The sequence below is a fragment of the Fukomys damarensis genome, unplaced genomic scaffold (genome assembly GCF_012274545.1).
Source record: "Fukomys damarensis isolate Sample0158 unplaced genomic scaffold, DMR_v1.0_HiC HiC_scaffold_17, whole genome shotgun sequence".
NCBI lineage: Eukaryota > Metazoa > Chordata > Mammalia > Rodentia > Bathyergidae > Fukomys > Fukomys damarensis.
Genome location: NW_022900929.1, coordinates 50,091,490 through 50,117,367, shown reverse-complemented (window position 1 = coordinate 50,117,367; position 25,878 = coordinate 50,091,490). Strand labels below are relative to the sequence as shown.

Sequence of the window (25,878 nt, the reverse complement as noted above, 5' to 3'; positions counted from 1 at the left end):
ATTTCACATTGTCAATTATACCATTTTGATCTTATTTACACTTTTTTTTTCACACCAGAGAAACTATTTGGTATTTACACATGTGTGACTTACTCATTTCACTTAAGAGTATGACCTCAATAATGGATCCATTTTCCTATGAGTGACTAATTTCTCATTCTTTATGGCTGAGTAGTATTCCATTTTATAGGAAAACTGCATCTTCTTTATCCAGTCTCCAGATGATGGACAAATAGGCTGTTTCCATGTTTTAGCTATTACGAACTGTGCTGCTATAAACGTGGGTGAGCATGCATCTCTGATTTTCTTTTTATTAATTATATGACATATTCTTAAATTGTGGCTATGATTGGCATTTCTTCTATGAGAACGTTAATAATAGTTTTGTCTTAAGGTTTCTTCTGTGCTTTGTGTTTTATTTCCTGCAAGTGTCTTTTTAAGTAATTTATTTTGGTTTTACCTTTTCATTACAAACTTTTGCAATTTCTCCACTTAATGTGGTACTCCATATTTGGTTGAAAGCTGGGTGTCTGGTTACTAGACTTAGGCTTCATTAGAGTGATCAAACAAAAAGCCACAATTTCTGTTGGCAGGTTACATATTACAGTAGCTGTATGTTTGCCATCTGGGACCCTAAAGTTTTTCAAAAGCATTTTAAGATATGTTTTATGGGTGACATATGTCTATCTACCAAAATTTAGAAACCAGTTTAGGAGCAGTTTGACATTTCTCTGTGACAGCTCTGTTGTGCCTGGTACTTTTAAGGCAGAAACATTTCTGATTGAAGATATCCAGCCTTGAACTTTTCTAAGTATGAGGGTAGACATGAGAGGGTAGGTAACCTGTGTGTCAAAATCTTTCATAGTGCCCGTGTGGGGTATTAGTAGGCAAATTATTTTGATACACATATTATTCTCCTTTACTGTTGCTTGCTTTTTAGCTTCTTTTGCTGTGATAAATCAGTCACTAATCCTCTGCCTAGGCTTGTTTTCTTTCTTTCTTTTTTTTTTGTTTTGTTTTTGGTTTTGGTTTTTGAGAAAGGGTCTCACTATGTAGTTCTTACCTGGAACTCACTATGTAGCCCAGGCTGGTCTCAAACTCACAGCCATCCTCCTGCCTCAGCCTCCCGAGTGCTGGGATTACCAGCATGCACCACCACGCCTGGCTTGCCTGGGCTTGTTTTCTAGAGCCATGTCGCATTTCTTCTTTGTTGTTGCCTCATCTACTTTCTACTTGATCTTCTGGTTTTATGCCTCTTTACCATTTTAGTAGTGTTCCAGATGTGAGTGAAGTTTAATGTGTGTGCTCATTTGCCATGCTTAACAATTACAGAAATTAACATTTATGGAGTACTTTGCTTTGTGCTAGGCTTGCTCAAAGTGTTTTAAATATAGGTTCTCATTTAGTCTTCAAAAACATTCTCGTTAGAAAGTTACTATTGTGATTCTAGTTTTACAAATGAGAAAATAGAGTAAACAATTTGTTGAAGATCACATTGGTAGTGAATGGTAAAAAGATTTGAATTCAGGAACTTTGTTTGATAATCCAAGATGTTATACATTTTCTTTATTGATAAGGACCAGAAGTATACTGTACTTCTCTTAAACTAATATTATCCTGTAAAAATCTCTTTCAATAAGGCAAGTCACTGGATTTTTATAAGTAAATGATATAAAAACCTAGCAACTTATAAGTATGCTACACACATGCATGTATACATTTACAGGTAAACACACATAGAAAAATTATAACAATGAATGAAGAATGATTATTCTGGTAACATAAAACTTGGATATTAATTTCACTTGCCATCCTTCCAAGTAGTTTTTGAAAAGAATTAGCATTTATTTGCCAGAGATTTAGCTCAGTGATTCTGCCATCTGCCTTGCAAGTGCAAGGACTTGAGTTCGATCCCTGGTACCAAAACAAAACAAAACAAAAAATGCAAAAAACTGGTATTTATTGACTGAACTAGGACACAGTGTTCTAAAACTTAGGTTAGTTACATAAAAGCAGAAAAGTAAAGAATTGGTTTATGTGGTTTTTTTCCCATTGTTTAACAGTTTTGCCGTGGTATATTGGTTTATAAGACTTAGATGTTATAAATAAACAAAACCACCTTACTTTTTCAAGAAATATTCTGGCTAAGCATTTGAAATTTGAAATGAATTTAGTTGTACTTAGTATATGACTAGTTAAAAATAAATTCTGTTCACTGATTTTTATCTTTTCCAACAAGTTATTTATATTTTGTGTAATTTTTCTGTCCCTTTCTTTCATGTAGACAGAAGCCTAATGCCTTCCTGCTGAGGATATTATTTCTGAAGCTAGGCTGTATACCGTCAGCACAGTGAAGCAGGAAATTATTCTATGTCAGCTGCTGTCGTTATAGAATAAAAAGGTTTGGGATTGGGTATATTTCTGTTATCTGTACTCACAGATCTCATATGACATACAAATAGATTTTAAAATCAAGAGTTTAAAGTAGTGACAGAAGATACTGTCCTGATCTCAGTTCTTCTCTGTTCCTTCTAAAAATTCCAAATACATCCCCAATGGCCATGTAGTTTTTTTTCTGTTTCAGTGTGAATTGTCTTCAAACATACTTAGCCTATTCAAGTAATAGGACATTTAGAAAAAATGTTCTTCAAAGCGCTATTCATATTTGAATGTTAAAATTAGCAGTACTAACATCAGCAGAAATATTACTACTAATAGAAGTAGTAAATTTATATGTTTATAAAATTTCTATAAAATAAGGCAGAGATGAGATTTATAATGTGTCCTCAAGGTTTGTCTTTATGATTGCTATATTATGCTATATTTTAGGCAAAATCCATATTTTCTAGTCCAGTCAACTGGTAGGAGTAGTCAAATATTAACATTAGATACAATATCAAAATTAGGCAATTTTATCTCTTAGATTTTTCTAGGAATGATAATTGCTGTTAGTGGGATTTTATCTTTCAAAAGCCTTAGGAATTTATGTGATACCATTTTGTTGAAAACTCTGCTCTGTGAGTTTATATGGCATAGACAGCAAATTCTTATTTCTTTATTCAATGAAAGCTTTATTAAACAATTATTTTAGTGTTATATTTGTATCACTTTGTGATAGAATGAACTGAAATACTCATTCTTTTTCATTTAAGAAAATATTAAGAACAAGCATTAAATATAACATTATGGCTTAGACATTCTAAGGACTTCTGAAAAGTTCATATGCATTTCAAAGATCTATAAAGTAGAGAGATGGCCTTGGAGTTAGGCTAAAGTTAATATTTATCTTTAGTCATATAAAGTATATATTTTGTGTTTTAATTGTCTTGAATATCATTCATGGATATTTGGATTTGAAATGTCAATAGCATTGATAATATGACAGTTTCAAGTAGAAACCAGTCTACTTCATATAGAAATGATAATAAAAGTTATAATTTTCTCATATTTTAACAATTTGCAGTTTAATAAAACTCTGAGAGTTGTAGTAACCAGTAAAGCATTCAATAAATGGTGAGGCTAAAAACAAAATTCACATTTGTTGAATTCCAATTTGTACTGTATTAATATAGCTACTAATATATCCCATATTTTCCCCAAATTGAGCCTATTTCTTTTTAGAAAAAATAAATTATTATTAGAAGTGTGGCTGAGAAATAACAGAAATATTAACTAGGATAATAATTGTATTGAAATATAACTACATCTGCATTTTAAAAAATTAACATTTTATTTTAAAGGGTAGAAAACTATTTGCATCTTTTGGTAAAAGCTTATTTTATAATTAATTTAAAATTCTTTTGTCTCTGTAAATATGAGATGCATAATATTTAGTTAGGGAGGAAGAATTATCCTTGAATTTTTTTGCCAACAATTATTTTTTATTTCACTTCGCTGAAATGATATTATCTAGTCCTATCCTCATATTATCAGAGAGGATAGGAAAATTTAGAATTATTAAAGTACAGTGTGAATATTTTGAAACATCTAACCTCAAACTTTTGGTACTATCTCCTTAGCATTATCTGGATTTGTGAAATCAAAATAGCATTTTGTTAAATAAAATCTGATACATTTTTCTCATGCAGAGATTATACTTTTTGGCTGGATTTTTTTATAATAAACATATAGCTCAATGTGCACTATAATCCTAGAAACTGGAAATGTTATTTCCATGGGACTAAAGCAGGTTTGGATAGCTGCACTTGGATTTATTGCTTAATTTGAATATATAAAATGCTTATTGTGCTTCTTTACTGTATTCCATTGCAAGTGCAAATAGTCTAAAAAATAGACTTCATGTTGAGAATTTTATTTGATGAGCCTATACAATAGCTTTATAAAAGAATGTCAATAGAAAAATGAGAATCAAACATTTATATTTTGGTAAACTCATTTGTATATCACCTGTTGTAACAATAATATTACCATTGTTTCTCTACTTGCATTGTATTCCACTTGCCATTGTAAGTCGTATATAATGTATTATTTTCATAATATCTTTTTCTCACTATTGCTGGAAAAATAATATTGTCACAATTTGCATTTATATTTTTTGTCTTAGTTATGTTTCCATGCAATTACCTTAAATCTTTTACTTCTCATTATTAATAGAATAACAGCTTTTAAAAAGAATAGACTTTTTTAATAGTAATTTTAGAGTTACAAAAAAAAATGGCAGAAAGTTGAAGGAATTACATGCACATTTTTACCTTGCTCCATTTCCCCCTGCACTTAGATTCCACTATTATTAACATTTGGCATTACTGTGCTTTAGATGAGACAATATTGACGTGAGTCCCAAATTTATATTAGGATGCACTCTTTCTGTTGTACATTCTGTAAGCTGTAAAAAATATATACTGAATTGTATCCTTGTTCATGGTATCAGAAAGAAAGATTCCACTGTCCTAAAAATCCCATATTTTACCTCTTCACTCTCCTCCTTCCTCATGCGTATCTGGTAATCACTGATCATTTACTGTCTGCTTGGTCTGCCTTTCCCAAAATATTGTATGTGTTGAATCATTCATTGCATTGCTTTTTCAGATTGGTATTTTTCATTTAGTAATGTACAATTAAGTTTCCTCTCTGTTCAATGAATAGATTTAATGTACTTTGTTTAGCCATCTACCTGTTGAGACATCTGTTTCCAGTTTTGGGCAATTATAAATAAAGCTACTAAAAACATTTTTGTGTAAATTCTCATGTGGACATAAGTTTTCTTCACTGTATTCACTGTATGCCTTCACTGAATTTTTGTAAATACCAAGGAATATGATTGGTGTATCCTGGTAAGAGGATTTTTTGTTTTAAGAAACTACCAACTTCCAAAGTGACTACTGTTTTTTCAATCTTGCCAGAATGTTCCTCCTATTGCTCCTTATCCTTGCCACCCTTTGAAAGTGTTGGTGTTTGGGATTTTAACCAAAATAGGCACATTATGCATCTTATGTTGTGTCAACTGTAGTTCCTTAATGATCAACTTCTGTGGATTGAATTATTTCCCTCCAAAATTCAAATGTTGAAACCCTAACTCCTAGTACTTTGGTATGCATCCACATTTAGAGGTATGGTCTTTACAGAGGAGAGGAGCAAAAGTGAGGTAATTGCAGTGCATTCTAATCCATTATGACTTGTATCTTTATGAAAGGTGAAACTTATACATAAAGTGCACGTGGAAAGAGGATGCTCTGTGGCCAAGGAGAGACCTGGAGCACGTTCTTCTCTCATAGCCCTCAAAACAGTGAGCCGGTCCACACTTTGACTCCTGACATCTAGCCTTAGAACTGATAAAATCAATTTCTGTTGCTCGAATCATGGCAGCCCTAGGAATCTAACATACATAGGATTTTGCTCATCTTTTCCCATGTTTCATAGCATCAGTTTATCATTTTTGCGAGTTATCTTTATTTTGCCGTTTTTAATATTTTTTTCTGATTGTTGAATTTTGTGAGCTTTATGAATATTTTCTGTACTAGTCCTTTATCAGATTTGCAAGTTTTTTCTCCCTACCTGTGTCTTGTCTTGTCCTTTTGTTAGCTATGTTTTCAACACAGAGTAGAAGCTTTTAATTTTAATGAAGTTCAACTGATCAATTTGATTCATACATGGATATCCTCTTTCCATTGTATTATTGCCAATACCGAGATAACCTTGATTTTCTTCTTGGTTATCTTTCTAGGTGTTGTACAGTCTTGTCTTAATTGTTGTGGAAAATGTATGGTCTTGTGTCTAGATTTATTTTTTGCATGCGGATGTTCATTTGTTCTAGCGCTATTAAAAAGACTAATTTCTTCATTGCCTTTATTCCTTTGTGAAAGATCAGTTTACTGTATTTACATGCATTCTACTTTTGGTCTCTTTTTCTTTCAGTTCCATTGATCAGTTTTGTTTTTCATCATACCACATGGTCTTGATTACTGTAACTGTATAGAAGTAAGGTAGTGTTAGTCTTTTTCTTCAATATTATGTTGACTGTGTCTTTTGTCTTCTCGTATAAACTTTAGAATCAGTTTGCTGATAGCTACAAAATAACTTGCTGAGAGTTTTTTTTAACTGAGATTTTATTGAATGTGTAGATCAAGTTGTGAAGAACTGACATTCTGCTACTCATGTGTCTTCCTATACAAGTACATGAAATACCTCTTAATTTGTTTAGCTCATTTATTTCATATTAGTGTGTTCCAGTAGTTATCTTCATATAGCTTGTGGGCATATTTTGTTGGTTACATGTCAGATTTTTCTTAAAACTACCACTTTTTATGCAGTTATAAGAAATGATAAAATAAGTCTTAACAATAGCTTAATAATTGTACAATTGTAAATTTACTGGGGTAGATTCTTGATTCCTAGGTTGTTAAAACTTTTTAGGTAAACATTATTCAAGGTAAGAAAGCTTAGAATTACTCCCTCACAACAAATTGACTCTTGTCAAGTTATGTAGTTTCATGTTATTAGTTAATAGTGAATTAACATGTAGCCAGATGAACTAAGTTTGCATGATATATACTTTACACTTTGCTTGTAACTGATAATATCTCTTCCCATATCCTATGAGAAAGTAGACTAGAAGATAGGTATTAATATAGAACTTCATTTTGCAATTTTGACTCACATTACCTGCTCTTCATTATGTTGTACCTCTGAGAAGGAATGACTGATAAAATATGTATTGAATATACGTGTCATAATTTAGGGTGATGAGTGATTATAAAATGAATGGGAGTATTACATGAACAGCTATAAACATCAATGTGATGTGATTCTGTATTCTTTAAAAGTGTGACATTTAAAAAGATAAGGGTGTACATAAGGTAGACATGACAAGTAAAACACTGATACTTTAATTTATTTAAAAGGAAATGGTTGAGTTTTTAAAGAATGCTCCTTTAAATACTAATTTGTGTTGAATGCTTGGAAGAAGCACGGAAAGTGGGAAGAATCCAAGTTATTGAGCTGTAAATCAGAGCAGACTGTTCTCTACAGTTGTGCTTTAGAATTCCAATATGAATATCAAAAGTAGTCCTTTAAAACAATAAACCTTCTAAACATATTTTTCCTCTATTTTACTGTTTGCTCTTTGATCTTCAAGCTTATAGGTATGATCTCATATTTAGAAGATTTTAGGCTCTAGTATCTCTAAAGCCTTGTATTTTCTGCAAATGTACAAAGTATTTTGTCAACGTATTTGCTTAATATTTGTAATAATAAATAGTACTATTTACAAATGTTAAGAATATTTCTATAGCTTTTAAATAAGATGAGGAAGTTCTAAGAAATTCCTTGTAATTGCCACAGTTATAGAGTTGCTAGTTAGTAAAAAGAAGAAATGATGACAATATAGATACTCAAATGGTTTCCATAGACTGTTTTAGGGAAATGCAATGTCTGAATCAATACTGGCTCATTGGTGTTAGCCATTTCATAGTATACTATCAATGCTGGCAGAAAACTAAATGTGAGTATAGACATAAATTTATTTTTCTCCAATATGATCTTTGTGATTGGTCTAATCATTCTTTTTTGTTTCTTTGCCTATCTTAAGAGGATGTCATAATTTCCTGGGCATTTTAAAAAGTCATTTTAATCTTACTAGTTTTAATTTTAACATCATAGTCAATTTAAAACTCAAATTCTCCCTCTTTAAAACTTAATGCCACTTAACTTGTCTAGGAAATTGGAGTGTGGAAGAAGTTAACATATGAGCATCCACTCTATTCATTACAGTGAGTAGAGTGACCTGTTCTTTTCCTTGCATTTTTTCAGTGTCTAATGCTATTTCTTCAGGATTTGATGCTTGGAGGATAGGATGGCAAGTGAAAATGCTCTCTTAAGTGATAGGGTTTTCATCTTTTTTCTGCTCTGCTACCCTGTTTCACACTGACTAGCTCCCCTTCTTTCTGTGGGAACAGAGAGACAAATACCAGATCTTAGATGTGGTACATATATAAAACATTTTTTAGGAGAGCAAAATGTTTGTGAAATGTATATTATCAGCTCTGGATTGCTCTGTTCTGTTCTGTTTTATTTTCTGCTTTGCCAGTATACCCACAAAGTTTTGCTGCCGGAGTCCCTGCTTCCTGGAAACTCCCATTCAGTTACCTTCACAATCAGAATATTTATGTTATTACAGATAGTGACTCCAGTCCTCTAGCCTATCTTTCAACTCCGTGTCTCTCCGTCCCCTAAAATAAGCACTGTGAAAGGTAGTTAGCATGGAATTATAATCAAAGCGCACAGTCATCTATACCAATTTTCACTTGATGTGAACACCTAATATGTCACTGTCCATGTGGATTAAGTTAGTAGAGCAAACTGATGATCGACAGTTGACTCCATTGGACGGGGACAACAAGATGATAGGTATGGGTTAAAGAGGAAGTAAAGAAGGAACATGAGTTAAATTATTGAGGAGTAGCTGGCTCTCACTTGTTTCAGCATGTATTCTGAATGTGAAATATTTTTTGGATTCCCTTTCTTCTTACTCTTGGATTCTAATTGTGAAACCCTGAGCAATGGGATGTCTCACTTTACATCCTGTTATGTAAGTCTTACTAGTCTTCTAGTAGTTCCATTCTTGCTGGCCCTTGTGAAGTCTGTTCCATCACAACTGATATGATCTTTCAAAAGGTTAAATAACTTATACTACTTCCAGTGAAAATACTGCAAGAGCTTTCTGTGAAAGTTTTTTTAAAAAGTCCTTATTATGACATAGAAAGCCCTCCTTGATCTGACCACAGTTTTTGATCACATGATCCCGTCTCTTCAGTGTATCTTCAGTATATCAGTAGGGTTCTTACCCCACATAGTTGTCATACTTCATCTCATTCTTCATTCAAATAGTACTGCTTCCTTGGTGTTCTCTAAGGACCCTGTTAAAATCATATCTTTGTCATTCTGTTCCCATACCTTGCTTCATTTTCATTTAATATTTTTATGTTAGAAAATAATTTTCAGGAAGTTAGGTCATTAACTTGAAGTTTAATGTTTTGCTCTGTTCCCACAGTGCCTTTGACTTATTCCATACTTTTTGTTCTTCCTAGATTTTACGTAATATTATACTTATAACATTTTTATTATTTCTGATTGTAAGTTCTCGTAATCATCACCTCAGTTAAACCACCTACACCTCTAGTTCATTGCACGTGCTCCTTTTCAAGTGATTTTTATAACATGCTACTCCAAATGTTACTTGGAGAAAAACACCCCAAATTCCTTACCACACTTGGGCCTGTGCCTGTTTTACTTGTCATCTCAGTACATACTCCTTCCTACTCAGTATTCTCATTACTAAACCGTGTGTCTCTCTTCCTTCTGTCCCTACTTAAAACCTATTTCCTTTTTTCTGCTGCTGTATACATTTTTAGTTTATGAATATATAATATATAACTCCTACCTGGAGATGACTCTAGAAAAGATTCTTTGCATTTGAAATGTTTGAGAAACAACTATATATTTGCATTTTATGCTATTATTTCATATGTATTAGCAAGCACATTTCCTCACTGAGTGTTCTTAGTGCACGGCAGGAGCCCTTTTGTCCTTTTTTGGATAAGTACTCAAAAAAGTAATCAGCCTTCAAGTGCATCACGTGGTATTCTGTAATACTGTTTGTACTACTGTCAATTTATCTTAAAAGTGAAGTTAATCTACTTGTAATGCAAGATCCTTTTTGAAGACTATATATATGTATTAATTTTTATTGTTGCATTTTACCTTTAGAAAATTAAAAGAAGTACAAAAGGTAATTTATAAAACAAATGGTACTAATTGTATTTTTTAACAAAATATGTGATCTTTTGCTAGATTTTATAAATTTAATTTTCTTTGTATGTTACTGTGAGAAAGAAAGGAAAAAGCAGGAAATTATTTTAAATAGGCAGTTGTAGCCAAATGTTTTCCTTATCTGACTGCTCTAAGTACAATGTAAGAAGAAGGGACCATTGTGGCTTTTTGAGAAATGCACACTCCTGGAGTATGTGGCAGAATTCCATAACTTGCAGGTGACAGTTCTATATCTAGAACAATGTAGAAGAATATGGTTTGTGAGATTATTTATTGCCTTTTAAAAGACATGGCCAAAAAGTAATAAGCTAAATAGTAGTAAACAAACATGGGCCTTAAAAAGAGCTTTTAGTTGTTTTTTTGAGATAGCTCTTTTGAACAGTCACTGTAATCATTGGTAAAATAGGACAGGTATTATAAACTGTGTGCCGTATGTAAATTTTTTCATTTGGTCATTGGAACCTTCTAATATCTGTTTCATTTCACTTGAAAAAAAAATAGCTACTCTGACTTTACCATTTAACCCTAAAAGATTATTCACTTGAGTTTCTTGGATATCATCCGTAGTCTCCTTAAGCTTTCTAGGTGAGATGACAGAGCCTTTTAAGAACTGTACAAAAGTTTATGATGTATTTACTCTATACAAATGTATTTATGGACCTATATATTACATCTTAATTTTAGTGGGCGATTTTGAATTTCAGGATTCCATAAACTTTGTATGTAGATTCTAGATTCAAAATCCCTGGTCTATGCCCTTTTTAATAATAAAGAATATGGGAAGCAATTCTTTCTTCTTCTACCATCTCTTATCATTTAAAAGAAAGTACTTATTGCCAGGGATTTAGCTCAATGGTTCTGCCACCTGCCTTGCAAGTGCCAAGGATCTGAGTTCAATCCCTGATACAAAAAAAAAAACCCAAAAAACAAAAAGTTTTAAAAGAAAGTACTTATCTATGCTGTGGTTTACTCTAGAAAGAATTAAAGAAAGAGAGAGAAAAAGGCTGGGGATTTAGCTTAGTCCCAGAGTACCTGGCAAGCATGAGGCCCTGAGTTTGATTTCTGGTACAAAAAAAAAAAAAAGAAAAAGAAAGAAAAAAAAAAAAAAAAGAAAAAGAAAGAAAAAAAAAAAAAAAAGAAAAAGAAAGAAAAAAAAAAAAAAAAGAAAAAGAAAGAAAGAAAGAAAAATGTTACTATTTTTAACTGTCCTGCACCTATGCCAAAGTAAATAAGTTCTGTTACTAATTTAGTAAATGCAATTCAGAAAAACTCAAATTAAAGTACATATTTTAACGTTTGAGTTTGTTAGGCTTTGTCACAAAACATACTCAGCATTTCAGAGAGAATCTTAGATATGAACATTTTGAAATAACCTATGCAGCTCTCTCCTCAGAGTAATAGAAACAAACTAGCTGTGCCTGGAGATAGGAGATTAGGGAATCCTTCCATTGTAGTGACTTAGTAATATTTTTAGAGATTAATTTTTGAATTTGATCAGATTCCATCAAGAATCATGTAGAATGAATGGGTGCTGCTATCGTAGGTGCTGTTGTAGTACAAGTAGAATGTGGTAATAATTTTCTATGTCAGTGAACAAAAGTTATCTAATCTTGATTAACACATTGTTCATATGAATTAAGGATGAAGACTGTGTCTTGATTTTAATTTAATTTGACTTTGGAGAAGAGAAGTTGTCCTTTTTTATAGAGATCACTTTTTAAAACTCCAGTATATGAAATGTAATTTACCTATCACTAGTTGTGAGGACTAGTTGTCTCAGAAAATTGTTTTTTCAAAATATAAAATGATTCAGAATCTTAGAATGTTTTTTCTTATATTTATTTTTAAATATTTCATGTTGTTCATGCTTCAGTTTTGAATTCTCACAAATTGTGGGACCCTTCCCCTGAAATGTCATCTGGAACAAAAGCATTAAAATGGCTGAACAGATTGAAGAGTCTTACTCTGTATATTTGCCTGATTTTAGGTAAATTAGATAATGTTATAAATCACTATAAAATGTTTGGGTTTTGTTCTTAACGTATATGTTTAACATTTGGTTAGTAATTATGTTGTTAATTGAACAACTGTATTTTTGCCTTTCTTGCAGTCATTCTTAACATTTAAATTTTAAATGAACGGTAACCTATATGTGTAGGTCGTTTGTGACTGAATGATGTATTCTGTGTTACTGTGGCACAGTTTTCAGACAGCCACTTTTGTTCTTAAATATTTTTATTTTCTATAGTACTTTTCATCCCTGTATATATGTACAGGAATCACTTCACCCACCACCGAATTGCAGCCACTTCTGAGGTGGAACGCAGCAACTGTTTAACAGCGCACTTTCCCCTAGGTGCTGACAGCTGCAGAAGAAATTGTACATGGTCCTGTACAGAAGGTATTTCTCCACTGTGCCATCTGCAGAGTGCAACTGACTAGGAGTACTACATAGACTGTAAGTTTCTTGTGTACCTGCCCTAGACTGGAAACTCACTGAGCGAGAATAAGGCATAACTGGGAGACATCACTTAAAAATGTATGGAGGTCAGTTGAACTTGGTGCTACTGTCTGGCTCTAAATTTCATTTAAAGGGCTTCTAATTTGTGATTGGTACCAAATTGAATAACAGATTGATGCACCACTCTTTGAAATTTTTTATTCTAAAAGCAGATGAATCTAAAATATTTTTCAAATTCTACACTATCAATGAAACGTAGAAGAATCAAATTGTTTTTAAGTATTTTCAGATAACCCAACCTATCTTATAAGATTTTAAAGCCATGTTCTTAAAATAGCAAACCACTTTCTAATCCAACAGGGATATCTTAATTAGCTTTGCTTACAGTGTTTTGTACATTAGTTTTAATGCTTTTCTTAATGAAAGTTTTGTAACAAAGCCAGTTTATGATGAAATTAGTTTTTATAGTTTGGTTTAGAAAGACTGCGGTTTTAGCTTTTAGTTAATTGTATATTTTTTGGGGGAGGATTAGTCTACAGAAATTTCTGTGTAGAAACATTAGGGTCCCTTAGTCTTTCCAGAGTGTTAGTCATTTGAAATATAGTGTCATTTGTTTTAAGTAACTTTAAATTACATGTCATGAGCTAAATATTTGTATACACATCTATGTCTGTAGATTCAGAATGAAAGAGGATAAAAGTTAATTTCAAACCACAGTTTACTTGTGAAATTAAGAAGGTAGAAGAAATTATTTTGTAGTTACTTTTTCGTTAAGTGCTTTCCTTTTAACTCAGGATTCTATATACACAGAATTTTACCTTGTATTACAGATCATGCTGTTTTCATATGAGTGACTTGTTAGCATATTATTTGTGTTAATTAAATGCTGACTAATAGTGTTTTAGAGTCAAAAATGGAGGTCAAGTTTCCAACAAAGAATTTCAGCTATTTCTTTGGTGGGGATACCACACTGTTTTGAAATGGAATTTTTGAACATTGAAGTAGTATAGTTCATAGTATTTTTCAAGAAAGCATCAAATGAATTACAAACCTGTATTTGCAATCTGAGTAGAAATTTACTTAAACATTATGAAAAAACTCACCTATGAGGTTTCTCCTTACACAATACTTCATTTAATAACAAGAGCACCAAACATGTAAACATTATTTTAATATAGTGTAGATATAATGTATTTATGTATCTCTAGCAAGTGAATATTTTTATAATATATGAAATATTTGAATTGCTCTTACTAGTTCTTTTGCATCTTCAACACATAGTTTACTTGTAAGTATTACTTAACCCCATTCATTTTATTACCTGAAATAATAGTCATTTGAGGAATAGACTGTAAGTTTTATATATTATTTTAAGTTTTGTTGAAAAGGCACAAACTCTACTTAGTGTATATGTCTGGGTATATATGTTTTAGATATACTGACCATTTAATTGTTATGATTTATGCCTTCTGTGTATAATGTAAATTTGATAAGTCATTACATTCAATTTTTCACCATATGAATTATAAACTTCTGATGTATGAGATATGGAAAAAAAGTAAGTGGAAACATTTCATTGAATATATTTCTGTTTTATTTGAATTAAATGAGAACACATTTCTTATGTAATAACGAACTGTTGTTGTTTCTGATAATTTATACATTCAAATATTTGTTTGGTTTACTTAAGAAATTGTCCTCATTTTGTTTTCCAAAAGAGGACTTCTCTTATTCTGAAGGGTAGGATTTAATTAATACTCATTTAATCATTATGAAATTCATAAATCATTAAGAATAACTAAATTTTAAAACTTTTACTTATCCCTTTATAATTGTAAATTTATAAGACAAAAATGATAAAATGCATAAATAATACGATTTTAAAACATCTAATATGTGTTTAGACTTTTTGTTTTTGGTACTGGGGATCGAACTTGGGTCCTTGTGCTTGCAAGACAGGCAGCAGAACCACTGAGATAAATTCCTAGCCCCCTTGTTTAGACTTTTATCAGTAAAGTTCTGGTAACAGCTAGCTTTAAAGAATCTTTAGAAAGATAAACCACATTAGGGCCAGTTAAGGAAATAAATAGTGAAATGGGCAAGACAATAAGAAAGTGTAATTGATAAACTTGAGTGTAGATTTTATGTAACTGAATTACTTTTAAATAAAATAGTTTTAAATAGCATTTTCATTGATAATTTAAATTGTCAGAGACTTTCCTCACATTTACAAAATATTATAGCCTTTTAATTAGGGGACTATATCAAATTATTTAAAATATATCTTTAACAGATTTTTGAAAAGAATATTGTGATGTCATAATGACATGGAGCATATAGATGTTTGTATTTATTTATTTATTTAGGTACCAGGGATTGAACTGGGGACCTTGAGCTTGTGAGACAGGTGGCGGAACCACTGAGCTAAATCCCTGGCCCTGCAGATGTTTTAGTTTATTAATTACAGGGAGATTCTCTTGTAATAAAATGTATGGACAATTGCTTTGATACTAAAATGACTAAATCTTAAATTCCTTTACTTAATAAAGCTTTAGTATTTCATACATCAATTTTATCATGAAAAATACAATTTCTATTAGTAGAATAATTATGCAATTTTAATTTAAAATATTTTTAAAATACATGTGAACTCTTTTAAGTAGTCTCAGGCATATCAAATGAGATAAAAGTTACGGTTACACAATTACCACACTCTTTGAGGTTATTATACATATCAAATAATTTCTTCCTATTTCTATGAACTTTTCAGTTAGTTTCAATATAATATAAATTAGTTGAAAATTTTCAATGTATAAGTTTGGATATACATTGCTAAGAGCTATTGATATCACAGACCTTATTATCTTTTAAAAATTCCTTTAAACACTGAAACTGCTGTATGTCCTGTGGGTAAATGTGTGTGTGTGTGTGTGTGTGTGTGTGTGTGTGTGTATATATATGTGCATATCATCTTTCTAATGTATTTTCTGTAGTGTAGTCTGACTGCCATTTGTAGCTATTAATCAAGTGTAAATTGCTTAACAACTTCAAGCTTCTTTTTTTTAACTGTTAATTGAGAATTATTACACCTACCTCACAGGGTTGTTGTGAGGAGAAAAACAACAATAAACATCTGAAAGAATGCTTAGCATGTACTAGATGTATAACATATAAAAAATAATTGTTATCGTGACCTTTTTATGGCCCCTATTGTCCACAGGATAGAATCTTAAATGTCCTGTCCTGACATGTGATCTGGCTTCTCCTATGTCATCAGCCTTCTTCTTTCCTTCCATGCTGCATGTACTAACTGATTGATACCAAAGTCTTTGAAGTTCTAAGAATATACCATGCTTTTTTCACTAAGATATTTCTTTACCCCTCTTCCTAATGTATGTCATGAAACAGTGTTCTGTAGGATCCTCTGCTTATCCCCATTCTAGCAATTACCACGTGTAATGTACCTGCTTTTGTATTTGTCTGTTTCCCCTACTAGATGCAAACTTCTAGAGGACAGAGATGTTATTTAGCTTTTCTGGTCATTACCTAACAGAATTTCTGCAGCTCGGAAAGTAAGTGAACGTTTTATAAATAGAGATAAATATCCTCTGAAAAATTCACAACATAATAATTATGATTGTTACTCATTAATAAGCAGCTGGTTATTTTATATATAAAAATAGATGGCAGACATCATAATATCAAAGTTACCACTGTACAATTGGGCACAGTAGTTCATTCCAGTTATTCTAGCTGCTCAGGAGATCGAAGCAGGAGGATTGAAAATTTGAGGGCAGCCAGGGCTACATAGCGAGACTCTGTATCAAAATAAACTTCTCTGGATGTTAACTCAGTGATAGAGTATTTTTCCCAGCAAACACAAGCCCTGCATAAAATCTCCAATACTGGAAAAAATTATGGTTGTATAATCCGTCAAATTTCTCCATTTTTACCACAATAATAGGTTTATGAAAAATAATGGACTACCCAAATGTGCAAGCACAAAGTTACTTTATTCTTTCCCATCTTGTAGCTGCAGTTTCACTCCCAACATAAATCCTGTTCGTGTGACTATTTCTTTTCTGTTCTTGCTCTTGCTCATCTTCTACTCCCGCTTATTACTCTTCTCCAATTCCTCTTGTTCTTTCTTTTCTTCATTCCTACTTTCTTCACTCTCTGTCATTTTGATTTAATTTTCAGATAAAAAGCTTAATTAAAATTTCATACTTTAAAACTTCTTTCACATATCAGTTTTGCTAAAGCGTATTTAAACGTCTCAATAATAGGGAATATGGTCAATCAGATTTTACATTAGTTTTTTTTTTTTTTAACTGTACTTAGGGGTATTCCAAAGTTTGAAGCTTAGAAGTAGAAAAGAACTAGTAATTAGTAGTAAAGGTATTCTGGGAATCTAAAAATTTTCTTGCTGTACTGGATTCACCAGACTCCCCGTATCTGGAAATAAGCTAATGTAATCATTTGATGTAGATGATAATTTTTTTGTATGCTTTTGACTGCCCTCATCTCTGCCTTTCTGATCTTTTTTTTTTTTTTTTTTCTGGAGTTAACTTGTGCTTTTTGTAATTCTCTAGATAAGTCCCTTTAGAAATGACTAGGTTTTTGTTTCTTTTTCCAAAGTTCTTCATCTGTTTCATGGGACAATTTATTCTTGTTTTTATTTATTTATTTTTGAGATGTGATGCTATTGTGCTGTCTAGGTACCCTCACAGCTCAAGTGATGATTCTGCCTCCGCTTCCTAGGTACCTGGATCTGCAGGTGTGCACCACTGCGCCCAACTGGCAAACGTTAACTCCTCCAAACTTTAAAGTACTAATCTCTTTCTAAGGTAGTAGACCAGCTTGGGGATATCTTACCCTTTAACAGTTTTTTTCAATATTAAAGGTTGAAACCAGAGCCTTCATGATGAACTATGTCCCAAGCCCCTATTAAAAATTCTAAATTTTGAGTCAGTGTCTTTCTGAGTCTCTAAGTTTTCCGGTCTGGGCTGGAACTTGATAATCCTTTTGCCTCAGTCTCGCAAAGTATTGGGATTATAGGTATGTGCCACCATATCCTGCTCTCTTTCCCAAAAAATTTTGGAATTATTTGGAATTTTGGAATTATTTTTTTCTTTCTCTAGTTAAGGACTAGTTTTCAAGTATCCTATATTGTATTCTAGGATACAGGTAAAAGTCTGAATGGGTCACTGTTTATCAGTCTCTGAACACTCTTTTCCTAATATATCCATAAACACACACACACAGGTTTTTTAAAATATGAATGATGGACTAAAGATTCTCCGAATCGTTTCGGGGCACAATTATAGATGATCCTTTCTAATACTTGAAACCTATTGTTCTCTTTAAGTCCATAGTTGAAAGTAAAACAACAGAAGAATTCTAACTTTCAAGTCCATACCCACCACCGTACCCTGCTTTGAGCATGTAAGGGCAGATTCCTTTTTTATTAATGTCCATACATTTTGATAATCTCAACATTTTGATAATCTTTATACATTTTGAGTATCTCATGCTATTTTGACATTTTGGAATGTCCCTTTTACCTTCTTTCTCCTGGAGAATCATACCCAGTCTTCAGTGCCTAACTTGTGCAAAGTCTTTACTGACTGTGACAATTAGAGTAAATTCTTTCTTTTAATGCATTCTCATTAATATTTTATTTTAGGTTCTTTATATTGCCAATAAATATGGCTTTCTTGCTGACCACATTGTGATCACTTTTGAGTCACTGACTCAGTGGTCACTATTAGTGAATGTCTCACTCCCTGATCTTTAATATGGGTATAGTATATTATATGCTGAATTAATGAATCTCTCATGGACACTGAGATGAAAGTTCATCAGATTATTGAGTAATTCATACCTCTGATCTTTTTATATATTTCCTTCCTTGTTCCAAGAATTAGTTTTCCAAGAATTAGAGGAGCAAGAATTAGTTTTTGTGCTAAATGTATGTATGTTTAAACAAAATAGTATTGCTCTTCATCTTTTTTTAGGGAAATTCATTTTAACGTTTAGTTCTAGTTTTCAATAAATTGATTTTATCTCATTTGCTTTCTAGTTAGTGGGGTTAATTGTTAAGTATGGATAATAAAGTATTCTGTGTAACTTGGCATTACAAGTAGGAAGAGTTGATGAAATATCACCATTCTTTTTTTATTAAAGTATTTTTCTTTTCATTTTAAAATTCTTTCAAGTTTCATAGTTTTTCACTAGGTATGATCTGAAATGATAAAATGGTGACCAAAACAGCTGAAACAATAGGTATTCCTATTAAAGAAAATTAAATTGAAGTTATATTTTTTGTTGCAAGTAATGGACTATTTTAATCAAACTTTATTGCTATTTTGAATGATTACTAAAATAGATTGCCTCAATTTGTACTGTGGCTCTAAATTTTCAGCATTCCTCAACAGAATATCAAAAGTAGATTCGTCAGTACATACAATCAGATATATAAATATCTGATATATAAATATATAAAAATCAGATAACCAAGAAATCAAATCATGATAAATAGTGATAATTGAAAAAAATATCCTGTTCTTAAAACTTTTTTTCTGAAAAGTTTCATGTAAGTGCACGTAATACACTAAGCAGAGATAAGATTACTTTCTCTTCAAATTGCACTATTAAAGTTTGAAAGACAATAAATCAGTGTACAGTAAAATGTTCCAGTGATACTATTTATTTAATCTTTATTTCCATGTTGTTGGAAAAATAAAAGTTTTGAAAAGAGAGGTTTTAACCTCATTTACTAACTTTTCACCAGTCTGGTGGTTTTTAGCATTTATTTAGGATAATTTTATTCATTAACACTTATAGATTTAGGAATCTTGGTGAATGAATGGTAAATATGACAGATCCCATGATCAGCGAAATTTCAAGATATAGCCACCATAAGTTGTATGTAATTATTTCTGTACAGTCATATTTCTTAAACCAATCAATCTCTTTAATAGTTTTTTCACAAGAAGAAACAAACTACAAAGTATGGCTAAGTAATTCTTAGTTTTAAGGCTCAAAAAGTATGATTTATTCCCAACAATAGTAAAATGAACGAGTCTTGTATTTTTTAGCTATGAGAGGAATTTGATGTTAGGATGAACAAAATTTTATTTTCATGTGTTTTTCTGAATTTGTTGGGGAAATTGATACATAGGAGAATTTGGGGGGGATAGATCTCATGTACCCCAATTATCAAATGAAAGTATAATTTTATGAACAACTGACATCTCTTCAATATTTATTATTATTCCAATTTTCCCTTTTAAATGGTTCGTTCTGTGTTTCAGTTGTGATATATATAGGACTTCGTTTTGGAATGCCTCTTTTAGTGGGTCAAGTAAAATGTTAAAAATTGAGAAGCTAACTCTAAATTTTTAAAAATACCTACTTCCTTATTGTATAGTCAGTCCTAGTTCCCATACAAAATAATTTCCTCATGTCACCAGGAAAAGGGGAAAAATAATTAGTTATCAGCTGATGTTTCTGTTGTAAGATTCTAAAACTCTTAATTTTACATTGTCTTACTCTTCTACAGTGTATGACTCATTTTGCTTGTCTGAAATCAAACCAAAATCAGTAATTCCCCCACTCCACTCTGGCACCCAGACTCATTCATTCTTGGCTTATGGATTCACCATATACTTTGTAACTTACATTTAAAAAAATAAAATTCAACTCCTTCCTTAGATTTAACTATCATCCTATTTATTTCTGGATGCCAGTTTTTTGCCTTATTCTACTTTACTTAAAACTAAATTTGTCTGCTAGTTTTATCATTCTGCTTAGATTGCATTTTCCCTGGTGGAAGCCTCATGTTACTCACTTTTTGTTCTTTCTATGGATTATATTCTCATAATTCCCTTTAGTTCATTTAATTATGAGGTACTTCATTCTTGGTATTTAAGTCTTTAAAATTTTGAATTGATTGCTGAAAGGTAGATCAGTGCTACAATTTAAAGTTAATCACAATTTGTCCAATTTGATAATGTGTTAGTGTTACTATTGCCAAGAAAGTGCCTTAAATGAATCTTGAATAATAATTATTAAGAATGGATACATATTGAAGATATACTCCTAAGTGAAATAAATAAGTCACACATGTGTAAATACCAAATAGTTTCCCTGGTGTAAATAATCTGCAACAATGCATAAGATTCTAATAAGATTACTGAAATTTAGAAATGGGAAGAAAGGAGCTAAAGGTGTAGGGAAGGTGGGATGGGTAGGGAAAGAGTAAAAAGGGAAAAGAAAAAAATGTGAGAGAATGAAAAGATGAAAATAAAGTGTTTGTAGATGGGGAGGGGAGGAGGGGGTGAAGGGAGGGCAGAGGTAAGGGGAAAATATGAGAATCAAGACTTGTCATGTAGAGGTACAAGATCCCAACAATGAATATAACTGTACTGTATCCCTAAAATGTACCAATAAACTCAATTAAAGCTGAAAAAAAATATTAAAAAAAAAAGAATATTTGCTTTGGTACTAATTATGTAAAAACAAATTTTCCTGACATTAAACTGAGTTTATTCTTTTTATATTCCTTCATATTTTTAAATTATGGTTATGTGCCATTTGGAAAAAATAATTTTGGCAAAATGCATATAAGTGTTTAGGTGTCTTTTTTACGTTAGTGCTTTATTGGCTTTAGAAATACAATGCAGATGGGAAGCCAGCTTTTTGAAATATTACAGAAGGTTTATACCAACTCTAGTCCTACTATAGGTGTAGTTTATTCTTGTAAGAGGATACAGTGGCCTCCTAAGATGAATTTCTGTTACATACTGTTAGTGCTTTGCATGCTAAACTTTACAGATAACTTATTTTTCTCCTTAACTGTTCTTATTACAATTTTGAAGATAATCACTGGTTTCTGAAAATTTTTATTATGAGAGTACTGTTATTCCAATGAATTTGAAACTGAATATGTGCTTACTGTTTTTAGAGTGTGTAGTAAAATTCTTGGCATTTTTGTTAGTGTTGTATAGAAATAAAGACAACACTTTTAATGCTTTCCTATATTTTAATTAATATATTCCTATTTTCTTTCTATCCTACTCCTTTTCTTTAATAACTATGTCTGTATATTGTTACATCTACCCTCTGTCTATACACACAGGTAAACAGAAGAACTCTTAAATTCATATTAATTTTTATATTTTAATGTCTCAGTTGTTACTTTGTGTAAGAACTTTTTTCAAGTCAGTTAAATTTTAGTTTGGTTTGTTTAAAAATAAAATTAATACTATGCTTTATAATTTATTTTTTAGGGTTGTCTCTTTATATTAATGCCGGTATGTGTTTCGCATTTTGTAGTATCTAGTTTCTATGGAATTTAGCAAGCTTAATTTGTGCTGTTATTTGTATATTACTACATTCTTATCTATCACTACTCATTTGTTCATATGTTCATTAAATGTTTCTTTAGTAATAATTTGTGCCAGGCGTTGTCATGCAAGCTGGCTAAATGGAATGTGTCTGCCCTCATTAAGCTTATATTCTTCTAAGGGAAAAAGATACCAATATATAACACAATACTGTGTAAGAAATAAGGATTTGATGTAAACTGAGAATGGGGTATATAACTAGGACAGTGATAATAAACATTTTCAAAGAAGGAACTTTTGAGTTCCTAAAGAGAAAGAAAGTCATATTCTAGATATGGTTCAGAGGTCTTTGAAGTTAGATTTTTGAGATAATACAAAAGCCAGAGCAAGTAGACCATAGTAAGGATTTCAAATTTTAGCATTACCAGGTGAAGACAGTGGGTAATTAAGTATTATTAATGAACTGCTTAGCCCTGAGGAAATCCCTCTACCTGCTATCCAGAAGATGAACAAAGAAAAGAGGTGAGGGTTAAGTACATTGACTATTAAGATGTTATTGTGGCAATCCATTGAGAACTTAAAGTGTCTTGGTGTAGTTATTTTATCAGTTGAAAGGATAAGAGGATGTTTTGGAAAAGCACTACTAGGATTTATGAATGCCTTAGAAATGAGAAAGTAAAAAGTTTAATATATACATAATATTCTTTGAAATATAATTAAATGGACATATGCTTTTCTAAAAATGTACCATAATTTTATAAATTACTTCTTAACTTTTATTTATTTTTACTACTACATATTTATAGCTCATAATGAATATATTCATTGTGGGGAAATAGTACAGGTACTTAACACATTTTAGTCCTTTTGTTTGTTTAAAACTTTTGTTTTGGTACTGGAGATTAAACTCAGTACCTGTGCTTGCAAGGCAGGTGGTGGCAACATTTTAATTATTTTTACTTTCCTCCCGACTCCTTATTATTTAGTTTTTTCCTTGTAATCTGCTACCATAAATCACATTGATATTTTTGTCAGTTTCTCACCTCATTGCCATTATGTACATATGATTTATGAAAACTTACTAATTCAAAAGGTAGCAAGTTATACTTTGCAATTTTAACTGTTTATCTTTGCTTAATAGCTAGATTCAAATTTAAGTGTATTTATTAATCAGTTGTATTTTTTGGTTTTTGTTTTGTTTTGTTTTCAATTGTAAGTTGTTTGTATTCTTAATGATCATGGGATATCAGTATTATCGTTATTCATTTGAAAGGCCAAGTTAACTTCTTCAGATGAGCTAAAAAATGAACATGAATTAGCCCTTTGTACTTTCTGATTCCATTTTATGTCACTTGCCTTCTTCCCTTCTTGGTTGTATACATTCCAAGCACGTCTGAAATAAGCAACCCTTTGTCTTTCTCAAGGCCCTTGATTTTGTGATTCTCAATTTCTCCACTTTTCTTCCCCTAAATCTTCACTTGTGATGGGGAGTGAAGATCCATGTGTCATGTTTGAGTTTACATGTTACCTCCTGAGAGGAACTGTTCCCTACGTACTGACATAACATCCTTAATCACCTTCTTTTCATTGTATCGTGTTACTAGCTCTGCTCCACCCCAAGTCTTTTGTGACCTCCACACTTGCCACTGTTCATCAGTGGTTTATAACTTTCTGTCTGCCTGTTCTAATGACAATGAAAGAACCATGTGGACAGGAATCTACTCTGCTTCTTTTCTGCTCTAGGGATATGGCAGGTGACTTTAATATGTTTTATGGAGTGAGTAATACAAGGATATAACCATTTCTCTTTATGGTTGTGTTTTTCCTTTTTTCCAGTTTTCTTTCAAGTTTTTTCATTATATTGTAGCTTGTAATCTTAATATTCAAGTTTCATCACTTTTAAAAGGGAAACATTTTTTTTTCCATTTTGAGATCTTTCATTTATCTATATTCAAATGTTGCTAAGTATAAAATTCCTTTTTTTTTTTTTCGTTTTCATTTTTTGAGTCAGGGTCTCATCATGTAGTTGAGTAGTTGAGACTGACCTGGAACTCACTATGTAGTCCTGGTTGGTCTTGAACTCACAGTGATCCTCCGGCCTCACAGCTTCCCAAATGCTGGGATTATAGGTGTGTGCCACCACACCCGGCCTAAATTTCCATTTATTTGTATGAATTAAGAAAACTATTTGAAAATAAAGATAGCTTTTTTAATTGTTATTTTCTTCCAGTTTTATTGCACATTTAAAGATAGAGATCGTACTTTTTGAAGACCTTTTTACCTTTTCCCCAATATTAACCTTGTACATATTTAGATAATATATGTTCTTCATTCTTCACAACATGACTTGTAAAGTCTATAAAATATCTGATTTAGTCATCTGTTACAGTATCAATCTCTTATGATATACTTCCTTATCAATCTCTTATGATACACTACTTCCTTCAGTCTTTTTCTTAATATAAATAACAATACTTGCTACTGTTTAAGGTCTTATTCTAATTTATGATAGTTTCATTACAGTATATTCCTAAACTTCAAGTAGTAGATTTATTGCATCCTAAGAGTATGTGTGGTTTAAAACGTTTGAGTATTCACTGCCCAATTACAAGCCAGAAAATTCAAATTCATTTGCACTCTTCCTAGTAGATCGTGCATGTGTATGTGTGCACTGCCTAATATTCTGATTCTTAATATTATGTTCTTGTAAAACTTGGTCCATTTAAAAATATCCATAGTTGTGCTTTTTCCTTATAAAATTATCATGAAAAATTATTAGGGTGTCTTTTATGGGCAAATTTTACATTTTGTAAATAGTCTAATTTATTATCTTCCTTTGTTTTTTATATCTGTTCTTACAACAGCTTTCATTGTATATCATTTTTATGTTTGCATATCTCTAATTCATATGAAATGCATGATATTTGATAGCATAGATTCTTGCACTTTTTTTCAAGAAGCAATCCAGTTATACCAAGAGTACCATTTTAACTACTCATGTGCACTGTAATCATGTTGTTTTTATGTGTGCCAGGGTCTGTGGGAGAGGGTTGGTTTTTCTGGTTTGTTGCCATATTAAATATTTGGATTTTGTTTTTGTTGTTTTCCTTGTGAGGTATTTTTTAGGGTAATAATTCCCTGATTCTATTATCTTCTTTTTATTTTTTATTTTTGTACCAGGGATTGAACTCGGGTCCTTGCGCTTGCAAGGCAGGCCACTGAACCACTAGGCTAAATCCCTGGCCTATCTTCTTTTTATAAAATACTGATATAGTATCATGTTTATTTTTCCAAATGAATTTAAATATTTTGCCACTTTACTTTTCCTAAATGAACTATTTCTACTTTTAATTTTACTGAAATTCCATGCAAGCTAAAAACTTCTTTGTACAAGATATGTTTGTATTATCTAGGATTTCATATAAAAACTTGAGTTTTTTCTATTTTTCTAAGTTTCTTGACAATATCCCGTAAAACAACCTGAGCTTGTAGGTTATTTGACTGTAATTATGTGACATTCCTTTAAAATCTTTATTTTTTAGTGAATTTTGATATTTTACACTGTTCACAGAGAGTTGTGTAATCTTTCAAAATTTTAAGGAAACTTTTGTTATATGCTTGTTATATATTAAGTATTGTGGTAGGTGATATGAATGTAAGGATAAAGAATATATAATTTTTAGGGCCAGGGATTTAGCTCAGTGGTTCCAGCACCTGCCTCACAAGCTCAAGGACCTGAGTTTGATCCCCAGTACCAAAAAAAAAAAAAAAAAAGGAATA

General features: G+C 31.5%; 1 protein-coding gene across 7 annotated transcripts in view; it reads left to right on the top strand.

The window, feature by feature from the left end:
- The window catches only part of Nova1 (NOVA alternative splicing regulator 1), a 143,570-nt gene that overhangs the window by 32,890 nt on the left and 84,802 nt on the right, over positions 1–25,878 (top strand). The window contains exon 2 of one of the 7 annotated variants that reach the window (XM_033765106.1): positions 12,644–12,745. The exons of 5 other annotated variants lie outside the window; for them this stretch is intronic. The gene's annotated coding sequence lies outside the window, so the exon portion shown is untranslated. Of the gene's footprint in view, positions 1–12,643; positions 12,746–16,266; positions 16,321–25,878 lie in introns of those variants that run through there. One more of the 7 variants, XM_033765108.1, reaches the window with a different exon arrangement.